We start from the raw sequence: 14,870 nt of genomic DNA, 5'->3' as shown, positions 1-14,870 counted from the left end.
GTAGATAAGTTAAAAATGACAATTTTTCAAAGGGCTAAAGAACTAAGCCACGCCGCGAAACAAGAAAAAACAAATCTAATATTAAGTTTCCACGGAAAAAGCAATATAGTATATATCTTACTTCGTCAGTAACTTTACTCCAGAGCGAATACAATATTATTAAAAATTTAGATTTTGTATGGGAGGACCGAAATTTTAGTGATGCATTAGGTGGGGCTATGCATTAGGTGGTCCTGGATGGTATTCATCATGATCCTGCCACAAGATGACCACAAGAGTCGAGTCATAAAACCGTTGTTCGGGGCGGCCTTGCTTCCGGGCGGTGGGAATCTCTGGAATTAGCAACGGGTCTTTGCAAGTTCTGGGTAGTAAGAGGGGATGTGGACAATGCTATTACAGAAGAGGATATTAGCCTAGAGCTTTTGGTTACGGCTCTATTCTTTTAGTGTGACTATGATCAACATACACTGACATGTCTCCTAATGCTCTATTCGATCTCCTGAGAATGCGAACATCGTTTCCTGCGACTCGGGTCTTGCCACTTGTAGTCCCCCTACTTCTGCTATTGCAGCAGAAGGTTTAAAAACGACCATTATGTTAACATTGGGTCATGTTATTATAATGTGTTGAAGATCTGTTCTTTATTATAGTTACAGTTCGATCCTTGATGGGTTAACTGAGCCCGAAGATCGTAGTCTCCCTAAATGAAGATGTCAGTACCTAGGTGATATTTTTAGTCCTAGTACAATATCACTTTTTATATATCATTTTAGCAGACAAGTGTCACTCTTAGGGACATACACACACTGCATTCTTTATTGTTGACGGCTGAGCCTTCTAGAGAGACACAGAGAACAGCTAGGCAGAGCGTGCGAAGATTTACGAAGTTCTGATCCCGCCGGATCAAAGCCCGGTATATTGTTCAAAGCCAGATAGCATCCTCTCTATCCCGCAGGATGGAAGTAATGCAACACGTTTAACTTGAAGACTCACGTGAATGCGATGGCAGCTGATCCAGCAACTAGGTCGCACCTGGTTTATTTCGCGGGGGGTTACCCCCCGTGAAGTTGTACTGTTGCCAGTTGAGGCATCGGTTGGCTAGACTCTCGGTCATTCCTACGTTCTCTACCAGAGGCTCGTCTCTCTATCAGTTTCAACTAGTGCTACAGGAGTCACTGCGTCGCTCGTGCTCAAGTGAAAGATACCTTTTTACCTGTGTCTGGTATCGCTTGGTATCTCAAGACGACAGCACGCAGTTCAGATTCTCCATGCGTCTGGGTCGAGGAGCTTTTTTCAGGATGTATTAGAGAACTGATGGAGACAGCAGGCCATTAAAAGACAAACAGTCCTCACACGTACTAAATCAAGGTTAGACTTCGTGACCGTTGTGTGTCCTCCATATTCGATAGTTTGGGCTCTCCCATCTTTGCCTTCTGGTCAGTCCATCTCACTTAACGGCACCACCCTCGTAAGGGGCTCAAGTCACAATACTGCTCTAGCTCGCTATGGGCTGCATGCGAAATTTAGCCTCATTAGTTGTCAACTTTGCACTCACTACCATCTCATAGCTAATCCGACGGCGATTGATAACGGCGACGCCCGAGGCTATAATTTGACGTCGGTACCCATTGTGTTTAAAGATGATATGTGCGCCAACTAACAAGTTTGGCAATTCGCCGAGATATCGCATTTAAGCTCTAACTAAGCCCATACTCCTCCACCACCTAAACCTTTGCATCTTAGTCACGACTAAAACCTTCCTCCTCGACAGCTTAAGTCACTCCTATGACTCAACGACTTAAAAACCTTAATCCCCTCCCCGTTAACTTATGCCAAAAAGAAGCCCCGGCAACGTATCCTCCATAACCTATCCTCCGACATCCCCGCTTCATATATATCCTCTCAGCGGCTTTAACGTCGCAACCAGCTCCAGCAGGCTATCGACCTAGCCCGTGTTTGATATATTATTTTCCTTTAAGCACTATTCGCTAGAACTTATAACATAGTATTATATCGATCTAATAGATTAAGAGCTATTCTATATTTCGTATAATCTAGCTTATTTCTTAATTATTAAGAGGGCAAGGAAGAGAGTAGCGGTCCTTATAGGTAGCAATAATAGCAATAATAGCAGTAGCGGTAATATTATTAAAGTTATACCGCCGATTAACTATAGTTCTTATAGGTATTATATTTAAAGATAACGTATATGATAAGCTTATGTCCCAGATAAGTATGTGTCCCAAAAATCCCTCAATCTCTCTCTCTTCTATTTGATCAATTGATTCTTAACTACTAAATATATCTGAATTTAATAGCGAGGGTAATATACTTCTTGCCCTTTAAGCGCTTTAAAATAACCTAAAATTATATATCTAACGCGCTGCATTAATCTATAATATCTGCCCTAAAAAGCTAGGTCGCCGCTAGAAAGGCATATAATCTCGACGCAATTAGATTCTTAAATTATATAAATTATTTAATCTAGAGTAATAGATTATTATTTAGTTTATTCTTAACTTAGATTTATAAGGATTTCCCCCGCGATTATATAGTATTAAAGAAATAACTAATAGTTTACTCGCTAACCGCGACTCGCTACCTATTAGTAAGCGCTAGGCTTTTAACTTTATTAAGTAGCATCTAGACCTTAAGATATATTTTTTTTAAAAATATAACTACTAGAGAGCTAAGTATAAAGATCTAATTATTATTTATAACTAGTTTATACTTATAGTAAATATAATTATGAAATATAATATCTAATTAAATAATATTTATAATATTAATAAGACTAGTTTTATAATAAGTATAATTTAGAGTGAAATAGTTATTATAGGTATAAATAAGTATAGAAAGCTAAAATTAGTATAGCCTAGAAACTAAGAATAGATTATAGTTATTTAGGCAATTAATATAGATAGCTAAGCGATCCCGCTATTTATTATTAGTGCGGGCTAATATTACCTCGCTAACTAGTACTAAGAAAGTAACCTCCCGGGCGATTAGGCTATTATAATAACCTAAAATAGCTAGACTAATAATGAGACCGGGCTCGAGTGGCTAAAGCACTTTGATTAGTATATAGCTAAGTAAATAAATAGTCGCTATTATCTTTTAATCCTTAATAGCTATGAAAGTTATTACTCTATTAAATTTAAGAGATATTATAAGGAGAATAAGATTATTAGGCTTTATATGCTGCCTTATTTGTCTTATCTACTTTAGCCCCTTGATATTAGGTGCTTTAGCGTACTTAAGAATGCCTATGATCGAGAAATAAAGTATTTAATTAGATGCTTTATAACCTATATTTTAAAGACTAAGTTCTTCCCGGCTTTTTATATTATATTTTAAGCTATAATAATAGAAAAGAATATTAAAGTAGCCTTTAGAGGAGCCAGGCTTATTTCTCTAGACCTAGAAAGTATAGTCTCGAAGCTTAATATATAGCTATGGACTTTAACGCCGGCTAAGGAGGTAACTAAACCCTTAACCCCTTAGGTCTTAAAGACCCCAAAGACTATGCTTAAGGCTTAATCTTAGTCTAAATACCTTAAGATATAAGTTATAAGGCATAAAAGTAGCTCTCTAGAGTTAATTTTAGAAGCTATATAGTCTTTTTCTAAGGGAATAAAAATAGTTATATATAAGCTTGCCTTACTTAAGGCTAGGGTTAAAGACCTTGAATAGGCAAATGAGATACTAAGTCAGCGCTAGAGGGCAAAAAGGACCTAATTATAGAAAAGAGGGGTAATAATAATAGAGGAAGGAAGATAGGTAATTAATTAAATAGATATTAATGCATAGGTAGTGGCTAAATCGTTGAGAAGTAATAGTTAAGGAAGGTTAGCGCGACTAAGAGTTTAGCATTATAGTATCTATAGTAAGCCTAGATATAATATAAAGACCTATTAGGTAGTAATTAAGATATCTAGGGAAGAGTATAGTAAATAGTTTTAATTAATTAAATAGTTTATTATGTTTTTATAGTAATTTCTATTATAGAGGGCAAAGATTTTTAGTATTATAGGCGAACCCGTGAGGAAGGTTATTTCCCCCTGGAAAAACTTGTGATGATTGTATAGGTCCTAAGGGGATAAACCGGTCGTACTGGTTTATATTAGTAGTGAATTAGGTCGCGTACTCTAAGAGTAGGTATATAAGTTATATCTAGTAATATACTTAAGGGTATTAAGTATAACTAAGTTATATTAATAGCTAAGGTAGCTAGTATATAAGAAAGTGCTAATAAGTATATGCTATATACTTTAGGGGTCCTAAGTGATTATTATATCTAGTAGTATAGTTATAGTAATTATAGTAGTAATTACTTATAATTATAAAGTAATTATAGTAATTACTTATAGTATCATAAGTGATTATTTCTTAATTAGAGGGTTTTAGTAGGTATCTTTTTTGCTTATATAATAAGTATTTTATTAGGTCGTAATATAATATCTCCCCTTTATTAGTTTTATCCCTAAGGCCTATAAAGTTAGTCTTTTAAAATTTTCCATAATTTATTAGAACCTTTTTCCTTAAATATTTCTTATAATACTAATAGTATACTAAAAGTAAAATCTTAGTCTACTATGTATTGCTATTATTTATTTAAACTTATTAAAGAGATAGGTTTTAAAGTTATGCCTTGCTTATATTATGCTTAGAAGTAGTTATAGTATAAGATGCTTAAGGGTATGTCTTATTGTTTTAAGTATGTTCGCTAGGGTTATTCTTATGATGGTTTAGGTATATTAGTTTCTGCTGGTATATGTAGTTTTATTTTTCCTTTTCTTACTAACTTTTAATAGTATCTTATCTTATAGCTAAGAAGTATTACTTAGAGCTTAAGGAGAAAAAGGCTAAAGAGGAGTTAATTGCCTAATAGTAATAGATAAATAAGAGGCTTTCTTAGTTAATATGTCTTTATCATTAAAAGAAATAGATCTATAAGCGGGGTATTAAGATAGTACGTCGGGGCCTAAATTCTTTAGATAAGTTAGATAAGTTAGATCGCCGGGAGGCTAAGGCTATGGTTAATGCCTAGGCTTTTAGAGCAATTAATATTATTAATTAGTTAATAATCCTTAATTTAGATATTAGTTTTTCTTTTAGTATTATTAATAGAAATTTTATAAGAGGCATTATAAATTAATAAGGTATTCTAGGGGTTTTTATATATTCTCTAAGTCTAAATAGTTTTTTTATTTAATAAAATATATTATTTTATTATTAATTTTATTTATATTAAGGATAGCTTTTATAATATATTCTTTTAGTTTATTAATTTTTATTTCTAGTTTATTTTTAATTTTAATTTAGATAGTATTTTATACTAACTTAAATAATAAGATATAAAAGATTAAATAAAGCTTAACCTTAGGTAATAAGTTTAGTTTATAGTTATATTTTAAAAATTTTTATTTAATTTTATAAGGTCTAATATATTTATAATTAAGTTTTTTATTTTATTATTTTATTTTAATATTTTTTATTACGAGGTAAATTATATTTCCCTCTAAGAAGGTTAGTCCCTTAATTCTTTTATTATTAGCATATATTATTATTTAATTTTAAATAAATTTAAGTTTTATTTATATCTCTTTATATAGGTTTTTTAATTAGTTACTAGTAAGGATTGCTTTAGGGTTAATAATAGTATCTCGGGATTGCTTATAGATATTTAGGGTAAATCTAAAATTAGTAACATACATAATAAGCTTATGTCCCAGACAAGTATATGTCCCAAAAATCTTTACTCTTCATATTAGAAATCGCTATAAAAACACTATAAACTATTCGATTAATTAAAACTACTTACTATACTCTTCCCTAGACGTCTCAATTACTACCTGACAGGTTCTTGCATTATAACTAGGCTTGCCGCAGACACCACAATGCCGAACCCCCGGTCGCGCCGACCTCCCTTGACCACCACTCCGCGACGATTCGGCCACTACCTGCGCATCAATATCTATTTGATCAATTGCCTGCCTTCCTTCCTTTACTGTCATTACCCCTCTTTTCTATAGTCTAGTCCTTTTTGCCCTCCGGCGCCGGCTTAGTATCTCATTTGCCTGTTTAAGATCTTTGACCCTGGCCTCGAGTAAGGCAACCTTATGCATAACTATCTTTATTCCCTTAGAAGAAGACCGTATAGCTTCTAGAATTAACTCTGGGGAGCTACTTTTATGCCTTTTAACTCGTGTCTCGAGGTATTCTAACTGAGATTGAGCCTTAAGCACGGTCTTTGGGGTCTTTGAGACCCAAGGGGTCAAGGGTTCAGCTACCTCCTCGGCAGGCGTTGGAGTCCGTAGCTGCACATTAAGCTTCGAGACCACACTTTCCGGGTTAAGAGGAATAAGCCTAGCTCCTCTGAAGGCTGACTTGATATTTTTTTCCGTCATGGTGGCCTGAAATGCGGCGTGGAAGGCCGGAAAGAACTCGGTCTTTGAAACGTGGGTTATAGAGCATCTGATCAGATGCTCTATTTCTTGACCGTAAGCGCTCTTGAGCACGCTGAAGCACCCGACGTCAAGGGGCTGAAGTAGATGAGATGAATGAGGCGGCATATAGAGCGTGATGATGTTGTTATCCTGGCAATATCTCTTAAAATTGATAGAATGATGACTTTCGTGGCTATCGAGGATCAAGAGACGATAGGAACTAATTGATTGATTGGTTGTACACCGGTCAAAGTGCTTTAGCCACTCTAGACCAGTCTCGTTATCTGTCTAGCCATTTTGGGTCGTCGCAATAGCCCAATCGCCCGGGAGGTTGCTTTCTCGGTACTAGTTGGCGAGGTGATATTGGCCCGCACCGATGATAAACGGCGGGATCGCCCAGCCTTCTGTATTGATCGCTTGGATAACTGTAATCCATTCCCGGTTTCTAGGCTGCACTAATTTTGGCTTTCTACGCCTATCTGTGCCTGTGACGACCATTCCGCTTTGAATTATGCCTATCATAAAGCTAGTCTCGTCAAAGTTGTAGATATCTTCTAATTGGATGCCATACTTCGCGATCGTGTTCGCCATAAGCGTAAACTAGTCACGGATAATAGCTGGATCCTCGCACTTGGCTCTCTGGTAGTCGTATTTCCGAAAAAAACGCGTCTTAAGGTCTGGGTGCCGCTTGATGAAGTTGGAAGCCCAGCGCTTGCCGACGGGTAGCGCGTCGCGGTCGGCGAGCAATCGGTTGGCCATTTCTTCAATACCACGCAGTCGCGGGGGAAATCCTCGCGAATCTAGGTCGAGAATGAACTGAATAATGATCTGTTTCTCTAGATTAGATAGTTTACGTGATTTAGGAATCCAATCGCGTCGAGATTGCATGCCTTTCTGGCGGCGACCTAGCTTTTTAGGGCAGACATTATAGATTGATGCAGCGCGTCGGATGCGTAATTTTGGGTTATTTTGAAGCGCTTGAAGGGCAAGAAGTATATTACCCTCGCTATTGAATTCAGACATATTTAGTGGTTGAGAATTAATTGATCAAATGGAAGAGAGAGAGATTGAGGGATTTTTGGGACACATACTTGTCTGGGATATAAGCTTATCATGTACGTTATATATTAATATAATTTTTATGCTTTTATTAATTACTATATTATAAGCTAGCTAAGCAGCTAGTAGCTTTTTAACCTAGTTGGTTTATTTATAGTTAATATAGTAATAAAGCTATTATTTTAGTATTTAGTTTATATATTTTATTTATTTATTAGTCTCCTTATAACGTACTTGATAAGCATGTGTCTCAGATAAGTATGTGTCTCAAGTATACTGTGCACTAAAAGTACAGATTTCTAAGCTTAATAAAAATAGCTTTAAGATAGCTACAAACTTAAAAAAAGCTGTTTTAGGTATTTAACTATTATATTAACTATATATAATTTTAATAGACTTTTAGAAAAGCTTCTTTATAGAGAAATAGCTTATTACACAGTATAAATAGACTTTTTAAATACTAGCTTACTAAGATTTTTCTAAAAATATATAAAAATTATTATAAGTAGCTTATTATATAAAATAACTAAAGTTTTAATTCTAGCTATTTTAGGCTTAGCTTGGTTTTATAAGAGCTTTTTTAAAATTGCGATTTAAGGTGTAAATGTTAATGGGACATATGCTTGTCTGGGACATAAGCTTATCATGCACGTTAGTATATTATAGAGAGTTTATAATTAATTCCTAAATATCTTATAAGGCTTTATTAGAATTTTAATGCAAATAAGGGTCCTCTATTTATAATAATTTCAAGTAGTATTTTATATATCTTAGTAATATAGAAGTAAAAGAGGTAAGTAAATTCTTTAGCTATTATTAACTCTCTATAAGGTATAAAATAGGAAAATTTCGTGAGTTTATTTATAATAATAAGAATACTATTATAGAGGTTTTTAATAACTAGTTCTTTTAATAGGGGTAACTTAGTAATAAAATCTATAGTAATTAAATCCTATAACGTACTTGATAAGCATGTGTCTCAGATAAGCATGTGTCTCAAGTATACTGTGCACTAAAAGTACAGATTTCTAAGCTTAATAAAAATAGCTTTAAGATAGCTATAAACTTAAAAAAAGCTGTTTTAGGTATTTAACTATTATATTAATTATATATAATTTTAATAGACTTTTAGAAAAGCTTCTTTATAGAGAAATAGCTTATTACACAGTGTAAATAGACTTTTTAAATACTAGCTTACTAAGATTTTTCTAAAAATATATAAAAATTATTATAAGTAGCTTATTATATAAAATAACTAAAGTTTTAATTCTAGCTATTTTAGGCTTAGCTTGGTTTTATAAGAGCTTTTTTAAAATTGCGATTTAAGGTATAAATATTAATGGGACATATGCTTGTCTGGGACATAAGCTTATCATGCACGTTAGTTATTATATAATTAGGAGTAGTTATAGTTTTCTATATGGTTTATAGCGTTATGCCTTGGTTTTTACGCAAAGGTTATATTAATTAGTAATTATTAAGATAATTTTCTTTATATTAAGAAATATAAATATTATCTTAACTTATTCTAGGGTTTTATTAATTCCTTAGTATCTATATAGTAGGTAGCTATAGATTTCGCGTATGAGATTATATTATAGTTCTTTTAGTACTTATTGCTTATTTATTTTCTTATTATCTAAGAGGTATTTATTATATTCTAGGATTTTTATAAATAATAAATTACCTTATTTTACTATATAAGTTATTATAATAATTTAGTAAGGTATTAGCCTATTATCTTATTTAATATTATTAATTACTTTTTATTATATAAGGTATCTTTCTTATATAAACTATAAAAGTTATTCCTTTATCTTAATCCTTCTAGTATCTAAGTCAGGTTATTAGCTAAGGGCATTAGCCTTGCTATTCTTTATTTCTTTAACGTGGATAATAATATAGTTAAATTCTAAGAGGTATTTAATATATTATAATTATTATCCACTAAGTTCTTATATCTTTGCGAAGTAGGTAATATTCTTATAGTTTATATATACCTTAATCTAGTATTAGCTTCTTAGGAGATAATACCTAAATTTTTTAAAAGCGTTAATAATCACGAGGAATTCCTTATTATAGACAAGGTAGTTAAGTTTTACTCTATATAGCTTATAGGAGTAGAATACGATAGGGTATAAGAGTCTTTTATTATCTTATTATCTAATCTAAGCGCCTAGGGCGAAGTCTAAGGCATTGGTTTCTAGTTTAATTAGTCGAGATAGGTTAAATATCTTAAGTATTAGTTTACTTAGGATAAGTTCCTTAATTTAATTAAAGGCGTCTTTAGCTTAGTTCCTAAATATAAAGGTTTTATCTTTCTTTATAAGTTTTATTAATAATATAGCTATTTATTTAAAAGCTTTAAAAAATTTATAGTAATAATTAATAAATCTAAGGAAGGCTTATACCTCCTTAATATTAGTTAGTTCTTTTTAGTCTTTTACCGCTAAGACCTTCTTAGGGTTTATATATATCTTATTATAAGAGATAATATATCTAAGGAATTCTACCTCTAAAGCATAAAACTTACTTTTCTCGGGTTCTATTAATAACTTAGCGTCTTATAGTATTTATAGTACCTTATAGATATATTTTATATATTTTTTTTCTATTCTAGAGAAGATAAGAATATTATCTAGGTAATATATAATAAATATATCTAGATATTCTTATAATATATTATTAATTATTTATTAAAATACTATAAGTATATTAATAAGTCTAAAAGGCATAATAAGGTATTTAAATAATTTATACTTAGTATAAAAAGCGGTTTTTTATATATATCCTTCTTTAATCTAAATAAGGTTATAGGCTCCTTTAAGGTTAAGTACTATAAAATACTTTATTTTAAAAAGCTAATCTTTTAACTCGCTAATAAGAGGTAGCGGTATATAATCCTTAACTATAATAGCATTAAGTATTTTAAAATTAATATAAAATTAGAGCTTTTTATTTTTCTTTAAAATAAATATAATAAGGTATCTAATAAATAACTTACTTTCCCTAATATATCTTTTTTATATTATATCTTTAATATATTTTTTTAATACTAGTAGTTATGCTTTATTAAGTAGGTAAAGTTTATTAAAGCTAGGTTACTTCTTATTAATAAACTTAATTTCTAGGTTATAATATATATATTTAGGTAGACCTATTTTAAGTTTTTTTATAAAGAGTTTCTTATAAATATAATATTATAATAAGATATTTTTAAGTTACTTTTTTTTCTTTTAGGTTAACCTATAATTTCCTTTATAATACTAGATCTTTTTTAAGTTCTTAAAATTATTATATAACTTATATAATTATTCTTTATTATTATTATTTCTATTTTCTTTTATATTTATATCTTATTCCTATGGGTAAAGAGGTATTTTATATTTGCCTTTACCTAACTTCTCTAATTTCTTTAATAAAAGTTTAAGATCTTATATTATATCCTAAGTTGTCTTTTAGTATAAGAGGTATCTTATTAGTAAAAGAGAGTATTTAGCTAGTTCTCTAATTAAAATATAAGTTAAATTATTATAACTATAAGTACCTAAGTATAAGATTATATTACTTATTTAATATAATATTAAATAAAATCCCTTAGTTTTTTTTTAATAAAAACTTTAAAGTAATTAATCTTATTATTAATAATATTATTATTATAATTAAAAGGGGTTCTTTCTAGGTTAATAATTAAATAAGGTATTTATTTATATTTTTATAATAGCTTAAGCTTATTTACTATTATTAGGTTAAAATAGTTTTACTTAGCTTTATTATCTACTAGAGCATTTAATTATTCTCCCTTAACTTATACTTTTAGTTCTAGGTATTATTACTATTATACTCTATTAATAGAGTAAAGGGCCTTCTGGGGTAGTATATTCCTATGTTTATTTACTTATTGCCTTATATTAGATAGGATATCTAGTTTTTTAATATTACTAGGGCGTGGCCAAGGTAATTGAATTTATACTTACTATCTACGCAGGCGTTATAGTTATGGTCGTTCTTTAAGCTATCTTATTATTGCTGGTAGCTTTCTTTTATTGCTCTATCTTTTATATACTTAGCGTCGCTTAGTTCTTTATATTTTTTATCTTTATTATAAGTGCGTCCTTGCTCCTATGGTTTAAGATAGATCTTATTAAGGTCTCCCCTTTAAATATAGTTTATATATTCTTATAGGACTTTATCGGTAGGTTTATAGTCCCTTCTGAGATATAGTTAGATCCCTTTATATTATTCTCTATTTATCTTATTACCTTAGTGGGTAAGGAAATTAAATCTTTTTATAGCTATGCGTTTAATACATTTATGCATAGCCTAGACCTGTTGTCTATATTATAGGTATATTTCTTCGTAGCATAGGGTTACCTCCGTATTAGGGCAGCTCCTATCTAGTCCTTCTTCCTACTTAGTTATAGCTTACTATATAGTAATAGTAAACTATTATTTAAGGCTAATAATCCCTTCTCTTATTAGGCAGAATTACAAGGTTATAATATTAATTCCTTTATGCTATTTTTTTATATAGTATTAGAAGGTTTTATAGGCTAAGTAGGGCTTAGTATTTAATTACTATAGCTAGACTAGGAAATAATTATTTTCCCTTTTATTTATAATATATATACTATATTAATAGTCCTTATATAATACCTAGGAGATCTCTTTATATTATAGGTATATTAATATAGTACGGGGGTTATCTTATATATTAAGTTATGGTTCTGGTTGCCGGGGGTTTAGGGTAACCTTTATATAATAAGCGCGGATATAAATATCTTCCGCATTATCTATATTTTAATATTCTCTAGCTAGTTAGATATATTGCTATATCTTATCTAGCTATTAGCGCTGGTTAGTCTTGGGGTTAATAAGGATCTTATAGTTCTCTTCCTAAAGTATAGCATAAGGGTCGCGTCGGTAATATTAAGCTTATGCGGCTTTAAGTTCTAATTATACTTATACTCCCGAGGAGTATTAGCTCTAATTAATAAGTTTATAATGCCTATTTAGTTAAGTAATAATAATAATTTTTTAGTCTTTAAGGAAGGTCTTAGCCTTACTACTTAGCTCTAGTAAAAGACTTTATATATTAGGGTTAGTAAGTTATAATTACTTAGCTTTTAGAATCTTAGGTAGTTTATAGCTATATTTCTTTATTATATTATTAATTATATAGTTACTTTTTATTTTCTTTTTTATTAAGTAAATAGCGGTATAAGGCATAGTAGCTTCTCTTAGCTTAAGTCTGCTTTTATTATAGCCTTATTATACTATCCCTAGAGTCCTAGTAGTATAGATAGCTATCTAAGGTCTATTATCTTAATTAGTAATATTTAGTTATTTCTTACCTTTAGGAAGTTATTAATTATTTCTTAGCTTATAATATCTTTCTTAGATATCTTATTATTTTTTCTTATATTTATTAGCCTTATAGCCCCTTTTATAATAATAGTAATATTTAATATTTCTTAAGCCTTACTAAGTAGCTCTTAGCTCTATTTATCTTAGATAGGTATTATATAAAGTTCTTCCTCGTAGTTATTATTAATTCCCGTGGGGGTTCTTATATTAATAATATTAGTTTAAGAAATAAGGGTTTAAGTTTACCTCTCTAGGTTTATTTTATTTTATTATTTTTTCCTTATATCTTTTATATTATTATTTATTAATCTTAATAGCTATTATAATATACTTATTAAGGTTATTAAGCTAATTTACTTTATATAATTTATCCTTAACTTCTAACTTTAATCCTTAATAAAATACTTTTATAAGGGATTTATTATTAAACTTTATTTTTAAGGCTAGCTATCTAAATAAAGCTATATATATAATATATAACCTATTCTAAGTAAGGGTAAATAATTATATAGCTGCTTATTATTTCTTATTTATAAGTCTAAATATATCTTTTAAGGTAGCTTTAAAATTATCCTAATCTATATAGATATTAATAATATCCTAGTCTTAGTTTACTTCTTTATAGGAGAGAAAGTCCCTAAGGATAAGTTTTATCTAGGCGGCTGTGGTTCTTTCTATGAGTTATCTTATGAATAAAGCTCTAGCTTTAGCGCTTATAAGTTTAGTTAGAAAGAGTTTAAAGTATCCTTTATAGTAGGTTAAGAATAGAATAACGTCCTTTGCGTCTCTATAGAAAAGTGCTAGCTTTAGTGGTTTAATAGCTTTTCTAATATCCCGTATAGGCATAGGGTTAATTACTAGTGGTAGCGGTGGTAGTAGTGTGGCTTATTGCTACTATATTTGTCCCCTAAGCTGGTTGATTATGGCATGAAGCTGGTGAATTTTAGTAATTATCTCTGCGGTGCTGGGGGGTGTATTGTATGTAGGCGGCTGGCTTTGGTTATTGCCTGGAGTGCTAAGGGTATTGTTGTTAGATATGTTTGTGATAGTATGGTATTACTTAGGGTGACGCTAGTGATCTACTGAATAAGAGCTATTAATGTGTGATGATTATATAGGTCCTAAGGGGATAAACCGGTTGTATTAGTTTATATTAGTAGTAAATTAGGTCGCGTACTCTAAGAGTGGGTATGTAAGTTATATCTAGTAATATACTTAAGGGTATTAAGTATAACTAAGTTATATTAATAGTTGAGGTAGCTAGTATATAAGAAAGTGCTAATGAGCGTGTGCTATATACTTCGGGGGTCCTAAGTGATTACTATGTCTGGTGGTGTAGTTATAGTGATTATGGTAGTGATTACTTGTGATCGTGAAGTGATTATGGTGATCGCTTATGGTGTCGTGAGTGATTATTTCTTGATTGGAGGGTTTTAGTGGGTATCTTTTCTGCTCACGTGACGAGTGTTTTGTCAGGTCGTGATAAAACCAAGACCAGAGAAATCCTTCTCCATAGCCCCGCTGCGAGCCCTGCATAAAACCCGCAGCGAAGTTATAGCTAGTTCTTTTCCTTTTCTCTCCCTTCCTTAGTCTTAGATATTTAATTAACCAGTTTACCTTAGCTGTATAAGCTCCGGTCCGACCCTAGCATTTAGGATATATACTTATTAGGGATATAAGCTTATTATATATATTATAATATTAAGAGATTATAACTTAAAAAAATAAAAAAATAAATAATTCTTTTATTTCTTATATAAAAGTTAAAATAATTAAAATACCTATAAAAAGCTAATATATATAATAAGTAAGTTAGCTAGGTAAGTAAGTTAGTTATTATTTCTTACCTTAAAGATTAAAAATTATAATAAAAATACTATAAATTATTTAATTAATTAAAATTACTTACTATATTCTTTCCTAGATATCTTAATAATTACTTAATAAGTCCTTATATTATAGCTAGGCTTACTATAGATACTATAATGCTAAATA

This window comes from Fusarium phalaenopsidis, assembly GCF_050370095.1.
Source record: "Fusarium phalaenopsidis strain FUZ10S chromosome Unknown contig_32284, whole genome shotgun sequence".
Classification (NCBI taxonomy): domain Eukaryota; kingdom Fungi; phylum Ascomycota; class Sordariomycetes; order Hypocreales; family Nectriaceae; genus Fusarium; species Fusarium phalaenopsidis.
Note: the sequence above shows the minus strand (reverse complement) of the source record.